This window comes from Mytilus edulis, chromosome 5, assembly GCF_963676685.1.
Source record: "Mytilus edulis chromosome 5, xbMytEdul2.2, whole genome shotgun sequence".
Taxonomy (NCBI): domain Eukaryota; kingdom Metazoa; phylum Mollusca; class Bivalvia; order Mytilida; family Mytilidae; genus Mytilus; species Mytilus edulis.
Genome location: NC_092348.1, coordinates 72,049,826 through 72,072,758, shown reverse-complemented (window position 1 = coordinate 72,072,758; position 22,933 = coordinate 72,049,826). Strand labels below are relative to the sequence as shown.

The 22,933-nt window shown below is 36.1% G+C and overlaps 24 non-coding genes across 24 annotated transcripts; all 24 read right to left on the bottom strand.

The window, feature by feature from the left end:
• Positions 1–77: 77 nt before the first annotated feature.
• Positions 78–151, bottom strand: Trnat-agu (transfer RNA threonine (anticodon AGU)). Its single transcript has one exon. It is a non-coding gene; the product is annotated as a tRNA-Thr (tRNA).
• An 889-nt stretch (positions 152–1,040) lies between these two features.
• On the bottom strand, positions 1,041–1,114 carry Trnat-agu (transfer RNA threonine (anticodon AGU)). The gene has a single exon. It is a non-coding gene; the product is annotated as a tRNA-Thr (tRNA).
• An 889-nt stretch (positions 1,115–2,003) lies between these two features.
• Positions 2,004–2,077, bottom strand: Trnat-agu (transfer RNA threonine (anticodon AGU)). Its single transcript has one exon. It is a non-coding gene; the product is annotated as a tRNA-Thr (tRNA).
• Positions 2,078–2,966: 889 nt separating this feature from the next.
• Trnat-agu (transfer RNA threonine (anticodon AGU)) lies at positions 2,967–3,040 on the bottom strand. Its single transcript has one exon. It is a non-coding gene; the product is annotated as a tRNA-Thr (tRNA).
• Positions 3,041–3,929: 889 nt separating this feature from the next.
• Trnat-agu (transfer RNA threonine (anticodon AGU)) lies at positions 3,930–4,003 on the bottom strand. The gene has a single exon. It is a non-coding gene; the product is annotated as a tRNA-Thr (tRNA).
• An 889-nt stretch (positions 4,004–4,892) lies between these two features.
• Positions 4,893–4,966, bottom strand: Trnat-agu (transfer RNA threonine (anticodon AGU)). The gene has a single exon. It is a non-coding gene; the product is annotated as a tRNA-Thr (tRNA).
• An 889-nt stretch (positions 4,967–5,855) lies between these two features.
• On the bottom strand, positions 5,856–5,929 carry Trnat-agu (transfer RNA threonine (anticodon AGU)). The gene has a single exon. It is a non-coding gene; the product is annotated as a tRNA-Thr (tRNA).
• Positions 5,930–6,818: 889 nt separating this feature from the next.
• Trnat-agu (transfer RNA threonine (anticodon AGU)) lies at positions 6,819–6,892 on the bottom strand. Its single transcript has one exon. It is a non-coding gene; the product is annotated as a tRNA-Thr (tRNA).
• An 889-nt stretch (positions 6,893–7,781) lies between these two features.
• Trnat-agu (transfer RNA threonine (anticodon AGU)) lies at positions 7,782–7,855 on the bottom strand. The gene has a single exon. It is a non-coding gene; the product is annotated as a tRNA-Thr (tRNA).
• An 889-nt stretch (positions 7,856–8,744) lies between these two features.
• Positions 8,745–8,818, bottom strand: Trnat-agu (transfer RNA threonine (anticodon AGU)). Its single transcript has one exon. It is a non-coding gene; the product is annotated as a tRNA-Thr (tRNA).
• An 889-nt stretch (positions 8,819–9,707) lies between these two features.
• Positions 9,708–9,781, bottom strand: Trnat-agu (transfer RNA threonine (anticodon AGU)). Its single transcript has one exon. It is a non-coding gene; the product is annotated as a tRNA-Thr (tRNA).
• An 889-nt stretch (positions 9,782–10,670) lies between these two features.
• Trnat-agu (transfer RNA threonine (anticodon AGU)) lies at positions 10,671–10,744 on the bottom strand. Its single transcript has one exon. It is a non-coding gene; the product is annotated as a tRNA-Thr (tRNA).
• Positions 10,745–11,633: 889 nt separating this feature from the next.
• On the bottom strand, positions 11,634–11,707 carry Trnat-agu (transfer RNA threonine (anticodon AGU)). The gene has a single exon. It is a non-coding gene; the product is annotated as a tRNA-Thr (tRNA).
• An 889-nt stretch (positions 11,708–12,596) lies between these two features.
• Trnat-agu (transfer RNA threonine (anticodon AGU)) lies at positions 12,597–12,670 on the bottom strand. Its single transcript has one exon. It is a non-coding gene; the product is annotated as a tRNA-Thr (tRNA).
• Positions 12,671–13,559: 889 nt separating this feature from the next.
• Positions 13,560–13,633, bottom strand: Trnat-agu (transfer RNA threonine (anticodon AGU)). The gene has a single exon. It is a non-coding gene; the product is annotated as a tRNA-Thr (tRNA).
• Positions 13,634–14,522: 889 nt separating this feature from the next.
• On the bottom strand, positions 14,523–14,596 carry Trnat-agu (transfer RNA threonine (anticodon AGU)). The gene has a single exon. It is a non-coding gene; the product is annotated as a tRNA-Thr (tRNA).
• Positions 14,597–15,485: 889 nt separating this feature from the next.
• On the bottom strand, positions 15,486–15,559 carry Trnat-agu (transfer RNA threonine (anticodon AGU)). Its single transcript has one exon. It is a non-coding gene; the product is annotated as a tRNA-Thr (tRNA).
• Positions 15,560–16,448: 889 nt separating this feature from the next.
• Trnat-agu (transfer RNA threonine (anticodon AGU)) lies at positions 16,449–16,522 on the bottom strand. The gene has a single exon. It is a non-coding gene; the product is annotated as a tRNA-Thr (tRNA).
• An 889-nt stretch (positions 16,523–17,411) lies between these two features.
• On the bottom strand, positions 17,412–17,485 carry Trnat-agu (transfer RNA threonine (anticodon AGU)). The gene has a single exon. It is a non-coding gene; the product is annotated as a tRNA-Thr (tRNA).
• Positions 17,486–18,374: 889 nt separating this feature from the next.
• Trnat-agu (transfer RNA threonine (anticodon AGU)) lies at positions 18,375–18,448 on the bottom strand. Its single transcript has one exon. It is a non-coding gene; the product is annotated as a tRNA-Thr (tRNA).
• An 889-nt stretch (positions 18,449–19,337) lies between these two features.
• Positions 19,338–19,411, bottom strand: Trnat-agu (transfer RNA threonine (anticodon AGU)). The gene has a single exon. It is a non-coding gene; the product is annotated as a tRNA-Thr (tRNA).
• Positions 19,412–20,300: 889 nt separating this feature from the next.
• Positions 20,301–20,374, bottom strand: Trnat-agu (transfer RNA threonine (anticodon AGU)). The gene has a single exon. It is a non-coding gene; the product is annotated as a tRNA-Thr (tRNA).
• An 844-nt stretch (positions 20,375–21,218) lies between these two features.
• On the bottom strand, positions 21,219–21,292 carry Trnat-agu (transfer RNA threonine (anticodon AGU)). Its single transcript has one exon. It is a non-coding gene; the product is annotated as a tRNA-Thr (tRNA).
• An 889-nt stretch (positions 21,293–22,181) lies between these two features.
• On the bottom strand, positions 22,182–22,255 carry Trnat-agu (transfer RNA threonine (anticodon AGU)). The gene has a single exon. It is a non-coding gene; the product is annotated as a tRNA-Thr (tRNA).
• Positions 22,256–22,933: the final 678 nt, after the last annotated feature.

Sequence of the window (22,933 nt, the reverse complement as noted above, 5' to 3'; positions counted from 1 at the left end):
ATGTTGTCAGGAATAGGGGGATGAATTAAGAGTAAGTGTATATGAGGCTAACTAACTGAAAATGACAGCAAAAAAGTAGCCTTCAGAGAGAGTCGAACTCTCGACCTCCAGTTTACTAGACTGGCGCTCTAACCAACTGAGCTATGAAGGCTCCATGATAAATGATTTGAAATATTCAATATTTATATCTAGACTTACTCTTCCGTGATCTATGGGCAAGTATATACAGGTGCACACTAATAGACAGAGAAAAAATTGCATTCTAGACATTATGTAGTTGCTTCTGCTTCATTTTACCTAAGAATGAGACGAAACGGTCGATTTAATGTTGATACATCGATTTTTCTTCCCATTGTGTTATTTCATCATATTTACTATTTCTGTCTCTCGGAATATATATATATGTATATTGATTGATGAATTTACAAAACAGAATTTCCAATTACCTGCAATTTGTCATGAAGCTAAATAACCAAAACGAAGCACTTGCATGTCTTTTGACGGTCGAATGTTACGGCTAGATATAAGTATACAATTCTGATGTCTGAAACTATTCTGTCGCCATAGCTCAGTCGGTTGACGGCCAGACAGGGAATACCGAGGACCGCAGTTCGAATCTCACAATGGGTTTTTGAATTTGAGAGCAATATTTTTCTCATTGAACTCAAATGTTTTTGACCTGTGCTATAAGCAAGATCAAACGTTAAATTCACATTTCTGAATTTGCCCGTAGATTTTCAAGTGACAATAACCTCAGGCGATATAACTTTGTTCACCTTTAGTATCCCCGGGCCGAACCTTCGGTAGACATTATTCATGTTCGACTTCTTGTTATCCGTTATTCGACAATTTTATTTTCAAATAAAGCAGTTCCAATGAATAGTGTTTTAACCATTCAAATGATTGCTTTGTAGGCTTACAAACCAGTGTAACTAATCGAGATGTACTTTATTAAAGTTCTCAATGTTGTCAGGAATAGGGGGATGAATTAAGAGTAAGTGTATATGAGGCTAACTAACTGAAAATGACAGCAAAAAAGTAGCCTTCAGAGAGAGTCGAACTCTCGACCTCCAGTTTACTAGACTGGCGCTCTAACCAACTGAGCTATGAAGGCTCCATGATAAATGATTTGAAATATTCAATATTTATATCTAGACTTACTCTTCCGTGATCTATGGGCAAGTATATACAGGTGCACACTAATAGACAGAGAAAAAATTGCATTCTAGACATTATGTAGTTGCTTCTGCTTCATTTTACCTAAGAATGAGACGAAACGGTCGATTTAATGTTGATACATCGATTTTTCTTCCCATTGTGTTATTTCATCATATTTACTATTTCTGTCTCTCGGAATATATATATATGTATATTGATTGATGAATTTACAAAACAGAATTTCCAATTACCTGCAATTTGTCATGAAGCTAAATAACCAAAACGAAGCACTTGCATGTCTTTTGACGGTCGAATGTTACGGCTAGATATAAGTATACAATTCTGATGTCTGAAACTATTCTGTCGCCATAGCTCAGTCGGTTGACGGCCAGACAGGGAATACCGAGGACCGCAGTTCGAATCTCACAATGGGTTTTTGAATTTGAGAGCAATATTTTTCTCATTGAACTCAAATGTTTTTGACCTGTGCTATAAGCAAGATCAAACGTTAAATTCACATTTCTGAATTTGCCCGTAGATTTTCAAGTGACAATAACCTCAGGCGATATAACTTTGTTCACCTTTAGTATCCCCGGGCCGAACCTTCGGTAGACATTATTCATGTTCGACTTCTTGTTATCCGTTATTCGACAATTTTATTTTCAAATAAAGCAGTTCCAATGAATAGTGTTTTAACCATTCAAATGATTGCTTTGTAGGCTTACAAACCAGTGTAACTAATCGAGATGTACTTTATTAAAGTTCTCAATGTTGTCAGGAATAGGGGGATGAATTAAGAGTAAGTGTATATGAGGCTAACTAACTGAAAATGACAGCAAAAAAGTAGCCTTCAGAGAGAGTCGAACTCTCGACCTCCAGTTTACTAGACTGGCGCTCTAACCAACTGAGCTATGAAGGCTCCATGATAAATGTTTTGAAATATTCAATATTTATATCTAGACTTACTCTTCCGTGATCTATGGGCAAGTATATACAGGTGCACACTAATAGACAGAGAAAAAATTGCATTCTAGACATTATGTAGTTGCTTCTGCTTCATTTTACCTAAGAATGAGACGAAACGGTCGATTTAATGTTGATACATCGATTTTTCTTCCCATTGTGTTATTTCATCATATTTACTATTTCTGTCTCTCGGAATATATATATATGTATATTGATTGATGAATTTACAAAACAGAATTTCCAATTACCTGCAATTTGTCATGAAGCTAAATAACCAAAACGAAGCACTTGCATGTCTTTTGACGGTCGAATGTTACGGCTAGATATAAGTATACAATTCTGATGTCTGAAACTATTCTGTCGCCATAGCTCAGTCGGTTGACGGCCAGACAGGGAATACCGAGGACCGCAGTTCGAATCTCACAATGGGTTTTTGAATTTGAGAGCAATATTTTTCTCATTGAACTCAAATGTTTTTGACCTGTGCTATAAGCAAGATCAAACGTTAAATTCACATTTCTGAATTTGCCCGTAGATTTTCAAGTGACAATAACCTCAGGCGATATAACTTTGTTCACCTTTAGTATCCCCGGGCCGAACCTTCGGTAGACATTATTCATGTTCGACTTCTTGTTATCCGTTATTCGACAATTTTATTTTCAAATAAAGCAGTTCCAATGAATAGTGTTTTAACCATTCAAATGATTGCTTTGTAGGCTTACAAACCAGTGTAACTAATCGAGATGTACTTTATTAAAGTTCTCAATGTTGTCAGGAATAGGGGGATGAATTAAGAGTAAGTGTATATGAGGCTAACTAACTGAAAATGACAGCAAAAAAGTAGCCTTCAGAGAGAGTCGAACTCTCGACCTCCAGTTTACTAGACTGGCGCTCTAACCAACTGAGCTATGAAGGCTCCATGATAAATGATTTGAAATATTCAATATTTATATCTAGACTTACTCTTCCGTGATCTATGGGCAAGTATATACAGGTGCACACTAATAGACAGAGAAAAAATTGCATTCTAGACATTATGTAGTTGCTTCTGCTTCATTTTACCTAAGAATGAGACGAAACGGTCGATTTAATGTTGATACATCGATTTTTCTTCCCATTGTGTTATTTCATCATATTTACTATTTCTGTCTCTCGGAATATATATATATGTATATTGATTGATGAATTTACAAAACAGAATTTCCAATTACCTGCAATTTGTCATGAAGCTAAATAACCAAAACGAAGCACTTGCATGTCTTTTGACGGTCGAATGTTACGGCTAGATATAAGTATACAATTCTGATGTCTGAAACTATTCTGTCGCCATAGCTCAGTCGGTTGACGGCCAGACAGGGAATACCGAGGACCGCAGTTCGAATCTCACAATGGGTTTTTGAATTTGAGAGCAATATTTTTCTCATTGAACTCAAATGTTTTTGACCTGTGCTATAAGCAAGATCAAACGTTAAATTCACATTTCTGAATTTGCCCGTAGATTTTCAAGTGACAATAACCTCAGGCGATATAACTTTGTTCACCTTTAGTATCCCCGGGCCGAACCTTCGGTAGACATTATTCATGTTCGACTTCTTGTTATCCGTTATTCGACAATTTTATTTTCAAATAAAGCAGTTCCAATGAATAGTGTTTTAACCATTCAAATGATTGCTTTGTAGGCTTACAAACCAGTGTAACTAATCGAGATGTACTTTATTAAAGTTCTCAATGTTGTCAGGAATAGGGGGATGAATTAAGAGTAAGTGTATATGAGGCTAACTAACTGAAAATGACAGCAAAAAAGTAGCCTTCAGAGAGAGTCGAACTCTCGACCTCCAGTTTACTAGACTGGCGCTCTAACCAACTGAGCTATGAAGGCTCCATGATAAATGTTTTGAAATATTCAATATTTATATCTAGACTTACTCTTCCGTGATCTATGGGCAAGTATATACAGGTGCACACTAATAGACAGAGAAAAAATTGCATTCTAGACATTATGTAGTTGCTTCTGCTTCATTTTACCTAAGAATGAGACGAAACGGTCGATTTAATGTTGATACATCGATTTTTCTTCCCATTGTGTTATTTCATCATATTTACTATTTCTGTCTCTCGGAATATATATATATGTATATTGATTGATGAATTTACAAAACAGAATTTCCAATTACCTGCAATTTGTCATGAAGCTAAATAACCAAAACGAAGCACTTGCATGTCTTTTGACGGTCGAATGTTACGGCTAGATATAAGTATACAATTCTGATGTCTGAAACTATTCTGTCGCCATAGCTCAGTCGGTTGACGGCCAGACAGGGAATACCGAGGACCGCAGTTCGAATCTCACAATGGGTTTTTGAATTTGAGAGCAATATTTTTCTCATTGAACTCAAATGTTTTTGACCTGTGCTATAAGCAAGATCAAACGTTAAATTCACATTTCTGAATTTGCCCGTAGATTTTCAAGTGACAATAACCTCAGGCGATATAACTTTGTTCACCTTTAGTATCCCCGGGCCGAACCTTCGGTAGACATTATTCATGTTCGACTTCTTGTTATCCGTTATTCGACAATTTTATTTTCAAATAAAGCAGTTCCAATGAATAGTGTTTTAACCATTCAAATGATTGCTTTGTAGGCTTACAAACCAGTGTAACTAATCGAGATGTACTTTATTAAAGTTCTCAATGTTGTCAGGAATAGGGGGATGAATTAAGAGTAAGTGTATATGAGGCTAACTAACTGAAAATGACAGCAAAAAAGTAGCCTTCAGAGAGAGTCGAACTCTCGACCTCCAGTTTACTAGACTGGCGCTCTAACCAACTGAGCTATGAAGGCTCCATGATAAATGATTTGAAATATTCAATATTTATATCTAGACTTACTCTTCCGTGATCTATGGGCAAGTATATACAGGTGCACACTAATAGACAGAGAAAAAATTGCATTCTAGACATTATGTAGTTGCTTCTGCTTCATTTTACCTAAGAATGAGACGAAACGGTCGATTTAATGTTGATACATCGATTTTTCTTCCCATTGTGTTATTTCATCATATTTACTATTTCTGTCTCTCGGAATATATATATATGTATATTGATTGATGAATTTACAAAACAGAATTTCCAATTACCTGCAATTTGTCATGAAGCTAAATAACCAAAACGAAGCACTTGCATGTCTTTTGACGGTCGAATGTTACGGCTAGATATAAGTATACAATTCTGATGTCTGAAACTATTCTGTCGCCATAGCTCAGTCGGTTGACGGCCAGACAGGGAATACCGAGGACCGCAGTTCGAATCTCACAATGGGTTTTTGAATTTGAGAGCAATATTTTTCTCATTGAACTCAAATGTTTTTGACCTGTGCTATAAGCAAGATCAAACGTTAAATTCACATTTCTGAATTTGCCCGTAGATTTTCAAGTGACAATAACCTCAGGCGATATAACTTTGTTCACCTTTAGTATCCCCGGGCCGAACCTTCGGTAGACATTATTCATGTTCGACTTCTTGTTATCCGTTATTCGACAATTTTATTTTCAAATAAAGCAGTTCCAATGAATAGTGTTTTAACCATTCAAATGATTGCTTTGTAGGCTTACAAACCAGTGTAACTAATCGAGATGTACTTTATTAAAGTTCTCAATGTTGTCAGGAATAGGGGGATGAATTAAGAGTAAGTGTATATGAGGCTAACTAACTGAAAATGACAGCAAAAAAGTAGCCTTCAGAGAGAGTCGAACTCTCGACCTCCAGTTTACTAGACTGGCGCTCTAACCAACTGAGCTATGAAGGCTCCATGATAAATGATTTGAAATATTCAATATTTATATCTAGACTTACTCTTCCGTGATCTATGGGCAAGTATATACAGGTGCACACTAATAGACAGAGAAAAAATTGCATTCTAGACATTATGTAGTTGCTTCTGCTTCATTTTACCTAAGAATGAGACGAAACGGTCGATTTAATGTTGATACATCGATTTTTCTTCCCATTGTGTTATTTCATCATATTTACTATTTCTGTCTCTCGGAATATATATATATGTATATTGATTGATGAATTTACAAAACAGAATTTCCAATTACCTGCAATTTGTCATGAAGCTAAATAACCAAAACGAAGCACTTGCATGTCTTTTGACGGTCGAATGTTACGGCTAGATATAAGTATACAATTCTGATGTCTGAAACTATTCTGTCGCCATAGCTCAGTCGGTTGACGGCCAGACAGGGAATACCGAGGACCGCAGTTCGAATCTCACAATGGGTTTTTGAATTTGAGAGCAATATTTTTCTCATTGAACTCAAATGTTTTTGACCTGTGCTATAAGCAAGATCAAACGTTAAATTCACATTTCTGAATTTGCCCGTAGATTTTCAAGTGACAATAACCTCAGGCGATATAACTTTGTTCACCTTTAGTATCCCCGGGCCGAACCTTCGGTAGACATTATTCATGTTCGACTTCTTGTTATCCGTTATTCGACAATTTTATTTTCAAATAAAGCAGTTCCAATGAATAGTGTTTTAACCATTCAAATGATTGCTTTGTAGGCTTACAAACCAGTGTAACTAATCGAGATGTACTTTATTAAAGTTCTCAATGTTGTCAGGAATAGGGGGATGAATTAAGAGTAAGTGTATATGAGGCTAACTAACTGAAAATGACAGCAAAAAAGTAGCCTTCAGAGAGAGTCGAACTCTCGACCTCCAGTTTACTAGACTGGCGCTCTAACCAACTGAGCTATGAAGGCTCCATGATAAATGATTTGAAATATTCAATATTTATATCTAGACTTACTCTTCCGTGATCTATGGGCAAGTATATACAGGTGCACACTAATAGACAGAGAAAAAATTGCATTCTAGACATTATGTAGTTGCTTCTGCTTCATTTTACCTAAGAATGAGACGAAACGGTCGATTTAATGTTGATACATCGATTTTTCTTCCCATTGTGTTATTTCATCATATTTACTATTTCTGTCTCTCGGAATATATATATATGTATATTGATTGATGAATTTACAAAACAGAATTTCCAATTACCTGCAATTTGTCATGAAGCTAAATAACCAAAACGAAGCACTTGCATGTCTTTTGACGGTCGAATGTTACGGCTAGATATAAGTATACAATTCTGATGTCTGAAACTATTCTGTCGCCATAGCTCAGTCGGTTGACGGCCAGACAGGGAATACCGAGGACCGCAGTTCGAATCTCACAATGGGTTTTTGAATTTGAGAGCAATATTTTTCTCATTGAACTCAAATGTTTTTGACCTGTGCTATAAGCAAGATCAAACGTTAAATTCACATTTCTGAATTTGCCCGTAGATTTTCAAGTGACAATAACCTCAGGCGATATAACTTTGTTCACCTTTAGTATCCCCGGGCCGAACCTTCGGTAGACATTATTCATGTTCGACTTCTTGTTATCCGTTATTCGACAATTTTATTTTCAAATAAAGCAGTTCCAATGAATAGTGTTTTAACCATTCAAATGATTGCTTTGTAGGCTTACAAACCAGTGTAACTAATCGAGATGTACTTTATTAAAGTTCTCAATGTTGTCAGGAATAGGGGGATGAATTAAGAGTAAGTGTATATGAGGCTAACTAACTGAAAATGACAGCAAAAAAGTAGCCTTCAGAGAGAGTCGAACTCTCGACCTCCAGTTTACTAGACTGGCGCTCTAACCAACTGAGCTATGAAGGCTCCATGATAAATGATTTGAAATATTCAATATTTATATCTAGACTTAATCTTCCGTGATCTATGGGCAAGTATATACAGGTGCACACTAATAGACAGAGAAAAAATTGCATTCTAGACATTATGTAGTTGCTTCTGCTTCATTTTACCTAAGAATGAGACGAAACGGTCGATTTAATGTTGATACATCGATTTTTCTTCCCATTGTGTTATTTCATCATATTTACTATTTCTGTCTCTCGGAATATATATATATGTATATTGATTGATGAATTTACAAAACAGAATTTCCAATTACCTGCAATTTGTCATGAAGCTAAATAACCAAAACGAAGCACTTGCATGTCTTTTGACGGTCGAATGTTACGGCTAGATATAAGTATACAATTCTGATGTCTGAAACTATTCTGTCGCCATAGCTCAGTCGGTTGACGGCCAGACAGGGAATACCGAGGACCGCAGTTCGAATCTCACAATGGGTTTTTGAATTTGAGAGCAATATTTTTCTCATTGAACTCAAATGTTTTTGACCTGTGCTATAAGCAAGATCAAACGTTAAATTCACATTTCTGAATTTGCCCGTAGATTTTCAAGTGACAATAACCTCAGGCGATATAACTTTGTTCACCTTTAGTATCCCCGGGCCGAACCTTCGGTAGACATTATTCATGTTCGACTTCTTGTTATCCGTTATTCGACAATTTTATTTTCAAATAAAGCAGTTCCAATGAATAGTGTTTTAACCATTCAAATGATTGCTTTGTAGGCTTACAAACCAGTGTAACTAATCGAGATGTACTTTATTAAAGTTCTCAATGTTGTCAGGAATAGGGGGATGAATTAAGAGTAAGTGTATATGAGGCTAACTAACTGAAAATGACAGCAAAAAAGTAGCCTTCAGAGAGAGTCGAACTCTCGACCTCCAGTTTACTAGACTGGCGCTCTAACCAACTGAGCTATGAAGGCTCCATGATAAATGATTTGAAATATTCAATATTTATATCTAGACTTAATCTTCCGTGATCTATGGGCAAGTATATACAGGTGCACACTAATAGACAGAGAAAAAATTGCATTCTAGACATTATGTAGTTGCTTCTGCTTCATTTTACCTAAGAATGAGACGAAACGGTCGATTTAATGTTGATACATCGATTTTTCTTCCCATTGTGTTATTTCATCATATTTACTATTTCTGTCTCTCGGAATATATATATATGTATATTGATTGATGAATTTACAAAACAGAATTTCCAATTACCTGCAATTTGTCATGAAGCTAAATAACCAAAACGAAGCACTTGCATGTCTTTTGACGGTCGAATGTTACGGCTAGATATAAGTATACAATTCTGATGTCTGAAACTATTCTGTCGCCATAGCTCAGTCGGTTGACGGCCAGACAGGGAATACCGAGGACCGCAGTTCGAATCTCACAATGGGTTTTTGAATTTGAGAGCAATATTTTTCTCATTGAACTCAAATGTTTTTGACCTGTGCTATAAGCAAGATCAAACGTTAAATTCACATTTCTGAATTTGCCCGTAGATTTTCAAGTGACAATAACCTCAGGCGATATAACTTTGTTCACCTTTAGTATCCCCGGGCCGAACCTTCGGTAGACATTATTCATGTTCGACTTCTTGTTATCCGTTATTCGACAATTTTATTTTCAAATAAAGCAGTTCCAATGAATAGTGTTTTAACCATTCAAATGATTGCTTTGTAGGCTTACAAACCAGTGTAACTAATCGAGATGTACTTTATTAAAGTTCTCAATGTTGTCAGGAATAGGGGGATGAATTAAGAGTAAGTGTATATGAGGCTAACTAACTGAAAATGACAGCAAAAAAGTAGCCTTCAGAGAGAGTCGAACTCTCGACCTCCAGTTTACTAGACTGGCGCTCTAACCAACTGAGCTATGAAGGCTCCATGATAAATGATTTGAAATATTCAATATTTATATCTAGACTTACTCTTCCGTGATCTATGGGCAAGTATATACAGGTGCACACTAATAGACAGAGAAAAAATTGCATTCTAGACATTATGTAGTTGCTTCTGCTTCATTTTACCTAAGAATGAGACGAAACGGTCGATTTAATGTTGATACATCGATTTTTCTTCCCATTGTGTTATTTCATCATATTTACTATTTCTGTCTCTCGGAATATATATATATGTATATTGATTGATGAATTTACAAAACAGAATTTCCAATTACCTGCAATTTGTCATGAAGCTAAATAACCAAAACGAAGCACTTGCATGTCTTTTGACGGTCGAATGTTACGGCTAGATATAAGTATACAATTCTGATGTCTGAAACTATTCTGTCGCCATAGCTCAGTCGGTTGACGGCCAGACAGGGAATACCGAGGACCGCAGTTCGAATCTCACAATGGGTTTTTGAATTTGAGAGCAATATTTTTCTCATTGAACTCAAATGTTTTTGACCTGTGCTATAAGCAAGATCAAACGTTAAATTCACATTTCTGAATTTGCCCGTAGATTTTCAAGTGACAATAACCTCAGGCGATATAACTTTGTTCACCTTTAGTATCCCCGGGCCGAACCTTCGGTAGACATTATTCATGTTCGACTTCTTGTTATCCGTTATTCGACAATTTTATTTTCAAATAAAGCAGTTCCAATGAATAGTGTTTTAACCATTCAAATGATTGCTTTGTAGGCTTACAAACCAGTGTAACTAATCGAGATGTACTTTATTAAAGTTCTCAATGTTGTCAGGAATAGGGGGATGAATTAAGAGTAAGTGTATATGAGGCTAACTAACTGAAAATGACAGCAAAAAAGTAGCCTTCAGAGAGAGTCGAACTCTCGACCTCCAGTTTACTAGACTGGCGCTCTAACCAACTGAGCTATGAAGGCTCCATGATAAATGATTTGAAATATTCAATATTTATATCTAGACTTACTCTTCCGTGATCTATGGGCAAGTATATACAGGTGCACACTAATAGACAGAGAAAAAATTGCATTCTAGACATTATGTAGTTGCTTCTGCTTCATTTTACCTAAGAATGAGACGAAACGGTCGATTTAATGTTGATACATCGATTTTTCTTCCCATTGTGTTATTTCATCATATTTACTATTTCTGTCTCTCGGAATATATATATATGTATATTGATTGATGAATTTACAAAACAGAATTTCCAATTACCTGCAATTTGTCATGAAGCTAAATAACCAAAACGAAGCACTTGCATGTCTTTTGACGGTCGAATGTTACGGCTAGATATAAGTATACAATTCTGATGTCTGAAACTATTCTGTCGCCATAGCTCAGTCGGTTGACGGCCAGACAGGGAATACCGAGGACCGCAGTTCGAATCTCACAATGGGTTTTTGAATTTGAGAGCAATATTTTTCTCATTGAACTCAAATGTTTTTGACCTGTGCTATAAGCAAGATCAAACGTTAAATTCACATTTCTGAATTTGCCCGTAGATTTTCAAGTGACAATAACCTCAGGCGATATAACTTTGTTCACCTTTAGTATCCCCGGGCCGAACCTTCGGTAGACATTATTCATGTTCGACTTCTTGTTATCCGTTATTCGACAATTTTATTTTCAAATAAAGCAGTTCCAATGAATAGTGTTTTAACCATTCAAATGATTGCTTTGTAGGCTTACAAACCAGTGTAACTAATCGAGATGTACTTTATTAAAGTTCTCAATGTTGTCAGGAATAGGGGGATGAATTAAGAGTAAGTGTATATGAGGCTAACTAACTGAAAATGACAGCAAAAAAGTAGCCTTCAGAGAGAGTCGAACTCTCGACCTCCAGTTTACTAGACTGGCGCTCTAACCAACTGAGCTATGAAGGCTCCATGATAAATGATTTGAAATATTCAATATTTATATCTAGACTTACTCTTCCGTGATCTATGGGCAAGTATATACAGGTGCACACTAATAGACAGAGAAAAAATTGCATTCTAGACATTATGTAGTTGCTTCTGCTTCATTTTACCTAAGAATGAGACGAAACGGTCGATTTAATGTTGATACATCGATTTTTCTTCCCATTGTGTTATTTCATCATATTTACTATTTCTGTCTCTCGGAATATATATATATGTATATTGATTGATGAATTTACAAAACAGAATTTCCAATTACCTGCAATTTGTCATGAAGCTAAATAACCAAAACGAAGCACTTGCATGTCTTTTGACGGTCGAATGTTACGGCTAGATATAAGTATACAATTCTGATGTCTGAAACTATTCTGTCGCCATAGCTCAGTCGGTTGACGGCCAGACAGGGAATACCGAGGACCGCAGTTCGAATCTCACAATGGGTTTTTGAATTTGAGAGCAATATTTTTCTCATTGAACTCAAATGTTTTTGACCTGTGCTATAAGCAAGATCAAACGTTAAATTCACATTTCTGAATTTGCCCGTAGATTTTCAAGTGACAATAACCTCAGGCGATATAACTTTGTTCACCTTTAGTATCCCCGGGCCGAACCTTCGGTAGACATTATTCATGTTCGACTTCTTGTTATCCGTTATTCGACAATTTTATTTTCAAATAAAGCAGTTCCAATGAATAGTGTTTTAACCATTCAAATGATTGCTTTGTAGGCTTACAAACCAGTGTAACTAATCGAGATGTACTTTATTAAAGTTCTCAATGTTGTCAGGAATAGGGGGATGAATTAAGAGTAAGTGTATATGAGGCTAACTAACTGAAAATGACAGCAAAAAAGTAGCCTTCAGAGAGAGTCGAACTCTCGACCTCCAGTTTACTAGACTGGCGCTCTAACCAACTGAGCTATGAAGGCTCCATGATAAATGATTTGAAATATTCAATATTTATATCTAGACTTACTCTTCCGTGATCTATGGGCAAGTATATACAGGTGCACACTAATAGACAGAGAAAAAATTGCATTCTAGACATTATGTAGTTGCTTCTGCTTCATTTTACCTAAGAATGAGACGAAACGGTCGATTTAATGTTGATACATCGATTTTTCTTCCCATTGTGTTATTTCATCATATTTACTATTTCTGTCTCTCGGAATATATATATATGTATATTGATTGATGAATTTACAAAACAGAATTTCCAATTACCTGCAATTTGTCATGAAGCTAAATAACCAAAACGAAGCACTTGCATGTCTTTTGACGGTCGAATGTTACGGCTAGATATAAGTATACAATTCTGATGTCTGAAACTATTCTGTCGCCATAGCTCAGTCGGTTGACGGCCAGACAGGGAATACCGAGGACCGCAGTTCGAATCTCACAATGGGTTTTTGAATTTGAGAGCAATATTTTTCTCATTGAACTCAAATGTTTTTGACCTGTGCTATAAGCAAGATCAAACGTTAAATTCACATTTCTGAATTTGCCCGTAGATTTTCAAGTGACAATAACCTCAGGCGATATAACTTTGTTCACCTTTAGTATCCCCGGGCCGAACCTTCGGTAGACATTATTCATGTTCGACTTCTTGTTATCCGTTATTCGACAATTTTATTTTCAAATAAAGCAGTTCCAATGAATAGTGTTTTAACCATTCAAATGATTGCTTTGTAGGCTTACAAACCAGTGTAACTAATCGAGATGTACTTTATTACAGTTCTCAATGTTGTCAGGAATAGGGGGATGAATTAAGAGTAAGTGTATATGAGGCTAACTAACTGAAAATGACAGCAAAAAAGTAGCCTTCAGAGAGAGTCGAACTCTCGACCTCCAGTTTACTAGACTGGCGCTCTAACCAACTGAGCTATGAAGGCTCCATGATAAATGATTTGAAATATTCAATATTTATATCTAGACTTACTCTTCCGTGATCTATGGGCAAGTATATACAGGTGCACACTAATAGACAGAGAAAAAATTGCATTCTAGACATTATGTAGTTGCTTCTGCTTCATTTTACCTAAGAATGAGACGAAACGGTCGATTTAATGTTGATACATCGATTTTTCTTCCCATTGTGTTATTTCATCATATTTACTATTTCTGTCTCTCGGAATATATATATATGTATATTGATTGATGAATTTACAAAACAGAATTTCCAATTACCTGCAATTTGTCATGAAGCTAAATAACCAAAACGAAGCACTTGCATGTCTTTTGACGGTCGAATGTTACGGCTAGATATAAGTATACAATTCTGATGTCTGAAACTATTCTGTCGCCATAGCTCAGTCGGTTGACGGCCAGACAGGGAATACCGAGGACCGCAGTTCGAATCTCACAATGGGTTTTTGAATTTGAGAGCAATATTTTTCTCATTGAACTCAAATGTTTTTGACCTGTGCTATAAGCAAGATCAAACGTTAAATTCACATTTCTGAATTTGCCCGTAGATTTTCAAGTGACAATAACCTCAGGCGATATAACTTTGTTCACCTTTAGTATCCCCGGGCCGAACCTTCGGTAGACATTATTCATGTTCGACTTCTTGTTATCCGTTATTCGACAATTTTATTTTCAAATAAAGCAGTTCCAATGAATAGTGTTTTAACCATTCAAATGATTGCTTTGTAGGCTTACAAACCAGTGTAACTAATCGAGATGTACTTTATTACAGTTCTCAATGTTGTCAGGAATAGGGGGATGAATTAAGAGTAAGTGTATATGAGGCTAACTAACTGAAAATGACAGCAAAAAAGTAGCCTTCAGAGAGAGTCGAACTCTCGACCTCCAGTTTACTAGACTGGCGCTCTAACCAACTGAGCTATGAAGGCTCCATGATAAATGATTTGAAATATTCAATATTTATATCTAGACTTACTCTTCCGTGATCTATGGGCAAGTATATACAGGTGCACACTAATAGACAGAGAAAAAATTGCATTCTAGACATTATGTAGTTGCTTCTGCTTCATTTTACCTAAGAATGAGACGAAACGGTCGATTTAATGTTGATACATCGATTTTTCTTCCCATTGTGTTATTTCATCATATTTACTATTTCTGTCTCTCGGAATATATATATATGTATATTGATTGATGAATTTACAAAACAGAATTTCCAATTACCTGCAATTTGTCATGAAGCTAAATAACCAAAACGAAGCACTTGCATGTCTTTTGACGGTCGAATGTTACGGCTAGATATAAGTATACAATTCTGATGTCTGAAACTATTCTGTCGCCATAGCTCAGTCGGTTGACGGCCAGACAGGGAATACCGAGGACCGCAGTTCGAATCTCACAATGGGTTTTTGAATTTGAGAGCAATATTTTTCTCATTGAACTCAAATGTTTTTGACCTGTGCTATAAGCAAGATCAAACGTTAAATTCACATTTCTGAATTTGCCCGTAGATTTTCAAGTGACAATAACCTCAGGCGATATAACTTTGTTCACCTTTAGTATCCCCGGGCCGAACCTTCGGTAGACATTATTCATGTTCGACTTCTTGTTATCCGTTATTCGACAATTTTATTTTCAAATAAAGCAGTTCCAATGAATAGTGTTTTAACCATTCAAATGATTGCTTTGTAGGCTTACAAACCAGTGTAACTAATCGAGATGTACTTTATTACAGTTCTCAATGTTGTCAGGAATAGGGGGATGAATTAAGAGTAAGTGTATATGAGGCTAACTAACTGAAAATGACAGCAAAAAAGTAGCCTTCAGAGAGAGTCGAACTCTCGACCTCCAGTTTACTAGACTGGCGCTCTAACCAACTGAGCTATGAAGGCTCCATGATAAATGATTTGAAATATTCAATATTTATATCTAGACTTACTCTTCCGTGATCTATGGGCAAGTATATACAGGTGCACACTAATAGACAGAGAAAAAATTGCATTCTAGACATTATGTAGTTGCTTCTGCTTCATTTTACCTAAGAATGAGACGAAACGGTCGATTTAATGTTGATACATCGATTTTTCTTCCCATTGTGTTATTTCATCATATTTACTATTTCTGTCTCTCGGAATATATATATATGTATATTGATTGATGAATTTACAAAACAGAATTTCCAATTACCTGCAATTTGTCATGAAGCTAAATAACCAAAACGAAGCACTTGCATGTCTTTTGACGGTCGAATGTTACGGCTAGATATAAGTATACAATTCTGATGTCTGAAACTATTCTGTCGCCATAGCTCAGTCGGTTGACGGCCAGACAGGGAATACCGAGGACCGCAGTTCGAATCTCACAATGGGTTTTTGAATTTGAGAGCAATATTTTTCTCATTGAACTCAAATGTTTTTGACCTGTGCTATAAGCAAGATCAAACGTTAAATTCACATTTCTGAATTTGCCCGTAGATTTTCAAGTGACAATAACCTCAGGCGATATAACTTTGTTCACCTTTAGTATCCCCGGGCCGAACCTTCGGTAGACATTATTCATGTTCGACTTCTTGTTATCCGTTATTCGACAATTTTATTTTCAAATAAAGCAGTTCCAATGAATAGTGTTTTAACCATTCAAATGATTGCTTTGTAGGCTTACAAACCAGTGTAACTAATCGAGATGTACTTTATTAAAGTTCTCAATGTTGTCAGGAATAGGGGGATGAATTAAGAGTAAGTGTATATGAGGCTAACTAACTGAAAATGACAGCAAAAAAGTAGCCTTCAGAGAGAGTCGAACTCTCGACCTCCAGTTTACTAGACTGGCGCTCTAACCAACTGAGCTATGAAGGCTCCATGATAAATGATTTGAAATATTCAATATTTATATCTAGACTTACTCTTCCGTGATCTATGGGCAAGTATATACAGGTGCACACTAATAGACAGAGAAAAAATTGCATTCTAGACATTATGTAGTTGCTTCTGCTTCATTTTACCTAAGAATGAGACGAAACGGTCGATTTAATGTTGATACATCGATTTTTCTTCCCATTGTGTTATTTCATCATATTTACTATTTCTGTCTCTCGGAATATATATATATGTATATTGATTGATGAATTTACAAAACAGAATTTCCAATTACCTGCAATTTGTCATGAAGCTAAATAACCAAAACGAAGCACTTGCATGTCTTTTGACGGTCGAATGTTACGGCTAGATATAAGTATACAATTCTGATGTCTGAAACTATTCTGTCGCCATAGCTCAGTCGGTTGACGGCCAGACAGGGAATACCGAGGACCGCAGTTCGAATCTCACAATGGGTTTTTGAATTTGAGAGCAATATTTTTCTCATTGAACTCAAATGTTTTTGACCTGTGCTATAAGCAAGATCAAACGTTAAATTCACATTTCTGAATTTGCCCGTAGATTTTCAAGTGACAATAACCTCAGGCGATATAACTTTGTTCACCTTTAGTATCCCCGGGCCGAACCTTCGGTAGACATTATTCATGTTCGACTTCTTGTTATCCGTTATTCGACAATTTTATTTTCAAATAAAGCAGTTCCAATGAATAGTGTTTTAACCATTCAAATGATTGCTTTGTAGGCTTACAAACCAGTGTAACTAATCGAGATGTACTTTATTAAAGTTCTCAATGTTGTCAGGAATAGGGGGATGAATTAAGAGTAAGTGTATATGAGGCTAACTAACTGAAAATGACAGCAAAAAAGTAGCCTTCAGAGAGAGTCGAACTCTCGACCTCCAGTTTACTAGACTGGCGCTCTAACCAACTGAGCTATGAAGGCTCCATGATAAATGATTTGAAATATTCAATATTTATATCTAGACTTACTCTTCCGTGATCTATGGGCAAGTATATACAGGTGCACACTAATAGACAGAGAAAAAATTGCATTCTAGACATTATGTAGTTGCTTCTGCTTCATTTTACCTAAGAATGAGACGAAACGGTCGATTTAATGTTGATACATCGATTTTTCTTCCCATTGTGTTATTTCATCATATTTACTATTTCTGTCTCTCGGAATATATATATATGTATATTGATTGATGAATTTACAAAACAGAATTTCCAATTACCTGCAATTTGTCATGAAGCTAAATAACCAAAACGAAGCACTTGCATGTCTTTTGACGGTCGAATGTTACGGCTAGATATAAGTATACAATTCTGATGTCTGAAACTATTCTGTCGCCATAGCTCAGTCGGTTGACGGCCAGACAGGGAATACCGAGGACCGCAGTTCGAATCTCACAATGGGTTTTTGAATTTGAGAGCAATATTTTTCTCATTGAACTCAAATGTTTTTGACCTGTGCTATAAGCAAGATCAAACGTTAAATTCACATTTCTGAATTTGCCCGTAGATTTTCAAGTGACAATAACCTCAGGCGATATAACTTTGTTCACCTTTAGTATCCCCGGGCCGAACCTTCGGTAGACATTATTCATGTTCGACTTCTTGTTATCCGTTATTCGACAATTTTATTTTCAAATAAAGCAGTTCCAATGAATAGTGTTTTAACCATTCAAATGATTGCTTTGTAGGCTTACAAACCAGTGTAACTAATCGAGATGTACTTTATTAAAGTTCTCAATGTTGTCAGGAATAGGGGGATGAATTAAGAGTAAGTGTATATGAGGCTAACTAACTGAAAATGACAGCAAAAAAGTAGCCTTCAGAGAGAGTCGAACTCTCGACCTCCAGTTTACTAGACTGGCGCTCTAACCAACTGAGCTATGAAGGCTCCATGATAAATGATTTGAAATATTCAATATTTATATCTAGACTTACTCTTCCGTGATCTATGGGCAAGTATATACAGGTGCACACTAATAGACAGAGAAAAAATTGCATTCTAGACATTATGTAGTTGCTTCTGCTTCATTTTACCTAAGAATGAGACGAAACGGTCGATTTAATGTTGATACATCGATTTTTCTTCCCATTGTGTTATTTCATCATATTTACTATTTCTGTCTCTCGGAATATATATATATGTATATTGATTGATGAATTTACAAAACAGAATTTCCAATTACCTGCAATTTGTCATGAAGCTAAATAACCAAAACGAAGCACTTGCATGTCTTTTGACGGTCGAATGTTACGGCTAGATATAAGTATACAATTCTGATGTCTGAAACTATTCTGTCGCCATAGCTCAGTCGGTTGACGGCCAGACAGGGAATACCGAGGACCGCAGTTCGAATCTCACAATGGGTTTTTGAATTTGAGAGCAATATTTTTCTCATTGAACTCAAATGTTTTTGACCTGTGCTATAAGCAAGATCAAACGTTAAATTCACATTTCTGAATTTGCCCGTAGATTTTCAAGTGACAATAACCTCAGGCGATATAACTTTGTTCACCTTTAGTATCCCCGGGCCGAACCTTCGGTAGACATTATTCATGTTCGACTTCTTGTTATCCGTTATTCGACAATTTTATTTTCAAATAAAGCAGTTCCAATGAATAGTGTTTTAACCATTCAAATGATTGCTTTGTAGGCTTACAAACCAGTGTAACTAATCGAGATGTACTTTATTAAAGTTCTCAATGTTGTCAGGAATAGGGGGATGAATTAAGAGTAAGTGTATATGAGGCTAACTAACTGAAAATGACAGCAAAAAAGTAGCCTTCAGAGAGAGTCGAACTCTCGACCTCCAGTTTACTAGACTGGCGCTCTAACCAACTGAGCTATGAAGGCTCCATGATAAATGATTTGAAATATTCAATATTTATATCTAGACTTACTCTTCCGTGATCTATGGGCAAGTATATACAGGTGCACACTAATAGACAGAGAAAAAATTGCATTCTAGACATTATGTAGTTGCTTCTGCTTCATTTTACCTAAGAATGAGACGAAACGGTCGATTTAATGTTGATACATCGATTTTTCTTCCCATTGTGTTATTTCATCATATTTACTATTTCTGTCTCTCGGAATATATATATATGTATATTGATTGATGAATTTACAAAACAGAATTTCCAATTACCTGCAATTTGTCATGAAGCTAAATAACCAAAACGAAGCACTTGCATGTCTTTTGACGGTCGAATGTTACGGCTAGATATAAGTATACAATTCTGATGTCTGAAACTATTCTGTCGCCATAGCTCAGTCGGTTGACGGCCAGACAGGGAATACCGAGGACCGCAGTTCGAATCTCACAATGGGTTTTTGAATTTGAGAGCAATATTTTTCTCATTGAACTCAAATGTTTTTGACCTGTGCTATAAGCAAGATCAAACGTTAAATTCACATTTCTGAATTTGCCCGTAGATTTTCAAGTGACAATAACCTCAGGCGATATAACTTTGTTCACCTTTAGTATCCCCGGGCCGAACCTTCGGTAGACATTATTCATGTTCGACTTCTTGTTATCCGTTATTCGACAATTTTATTTTCAAATAAAGCAGTTCCAATGAATAGTGTTTTAACCATTCAAATGATTGCTTTGTAGGCTTACAAACCAGTGTAACTAATCGAGATGTACTTTATTACAGTTCTCAATGTTGTCAGGAATAGGGGGATGAATTAAGAGTAAGTGTATATGAGGCTAACTAACTGAAAATGACAGCAAAAAAGTAGCCTTCAGAGAGAGTCGAACTCTCGACCTCCAGTTTACTAGACTGGCGCTCTAACCAACTGAGCTATGAAGGCTCCATGATAAATGATTTGAAATATTCAATATTTATATCTAGACTTACTCTTCCGTGATCTATGGGCAAGTATATACAGGTGCACACTAATAGACAGAGAAAAAATTGCATTCTAGACATTATGTAGTTGCTTCTGCTTCATTTTACCTAAGAATGAGACGAAACGGTCGATTTAATGTTGATACATCGATTTTTCTTCCCATTGTGTTATTTCATCATATTTACTATTTCTGTCTCTCGGAATATATATATATGTATATTGATTGATGAATTTACAAAACAGAATTTCCAATTACCTGCAATTTGTCATGAAGCTAAATAACCAAAACGAAGCACTTGCATGTCTTTTGACGGTCGAATGTTACGGCTAGATATAAGTATACAATTCTGATGTCTGAAACTATTCTGTCGCCATAGCTCAGTCGGTTGACGGCCAGACAGGGAATACCGAGGACCGCAGTTCGAATCTCACAATGGGTTTTTGAATTTGAGAGCAATATTTTTCTCATTGAACTCAAATGTTTTTGACCTGTGCTATAAGCAAGATCAAACGTTAAATTCACATTTCTGAATTTGCCCGTAGATTTTCAAGTGACAATAACCTCAGGCGATATAACTTTGTTCACCTTTAGTATCCCCGGGCCGAACCTTCAATTTTATTTTCAAATAAAGCAGTTCCAATGAATAGTGTTTTAACCATTCAAATGATTGCTTTGTAGGCTTACAAACCAGTGTAACTAATCGAGATGTACTTTATTACAGTTCTCAATGTTGTCAGGAATAGGGGGATGAATTAAGAGTAAGTGTATATGAGGCTAACTAACTGAAAATGACAGCAAAAAAGTAGCCTTCAGAGAGAGTCGAACTCTCGACCTCCAGTTTACTAGACTGGCGCTCTAACCAACTGAGCTATGAAGGCTCCATGATAAATGATTTGAAATATTCAATATTTATATCTAGACTTACTCTTCCGTGATCTATGGGCAAGTATATACAGGTGCACACTAATAGACAGAGAAAAAATTGCATTCTAGACATTATGTAGTTGCTTCTGCTTCATTTTACCTAAGAATGAGACGAAACGGTCGATTTAATGTTGATACATCGATTTTTCTTCCCATTGTGTTATTTCATCATATTTACTATTTCTGTCTCTCGGAATATATATATATGTATATTGATTGATGAATTTACAAAACAGAATTTCCAATTACCTGCAATTTGTCATGAAGCTAAATAACCAAAACGAAGCACTTGCATGTCTTTTGACGGTCGAATGTTACGGCTAGATATAAGTATACAATTCTGATGTCTGAAACTATTCTGTCGCCATAGCTCAGTCGGTTGACGGCCAGACAGGGAATACCGAGGACCGCAGTTCGAATCTCACAATGGGTTTTTGAATTTGAGAGCAATATTTTTCTCATTGAACTCAAATGTTTTTGACCTGTGCTATAAGCAAGATCAAACGTTAAATTCACATTTCTGAATTTGCCCGTAGATTTTCAAGTGACAATAACCTCAGGCGATATAACTTTGTTCACCTTTAGTATCCCCGGGCCGAACCTTCGGTAGACATTATTCATGTTCGACTTCTTGTTATCCGTTATTCGACAATTTTATTTTCAAATAAAGCAGTTCCAATGAATAGTGTTTTAACCATTCAAATGATTGCTTTGTAGGCTTACAAACCAGTGTAACTAATCGAGATGTACTTTATTACAGTTCTCAATGTTGTCAGGAATAGGGGGATGAATTAAGAGTAAGTGTATATGAGGCTAACTAACTGAAAATGACAGCAAAAAAGTAGCCTTCAGAGAGAGTCGAACTCTCGACCTCCAGTTTACTAGACTGGCGCTCTAACCAACTGAGCTATGAAGGCTCCATGATAAATGATTTGAAATATTCAATATTTATATCTAGACTTACTCTTCCGTGATCTATGGGCAAGTATATACAGGTGCACACTAATAGACAGAGAAAAAATTGCATTCTAGACATTATGTAGTTGCTTCTGCTTCATTTTACCTAAGAATGAGACGAAACGGTCGATTTAATGTTGATACATCGATTTTTCTTCCCATTGTGTTATTTCATCATATTTACTATTTCTGTCTCTCGGAATATATATATATGTATATTGATTGATGAATTTACAAAACAGAATTTCCAATTACCTGCAATTTGTCATGAAGCTAAATAACCAAAACGAAGCACTTGCATGTCTTTTGACGGTCGAATGTTACGGCTAGATATAAGTATACAATTCTGATGTCTGAAACTATTCTGTCGCCATAGCTCAGTCGGTTGACGGCCAGACAGGGAATACCGAGGACCGCAGTTCGAATCTCACAATGGGTTTTTGAATTTGAGAGCAATATTTTTCTCATTGAACTCAAATGTTTTTGACCTGTGCTATAAGCAAGATCAAACGTTAAATTCACATTTCTGAATTTGCCCGTAGATTTTCAAGTGACAATAACCTCAGGCGATATAACTTTGTTCACCTTTAGTATCCCCGGGCCGAACCTTCGGTAGACATTATTCATGTTCGACTTCT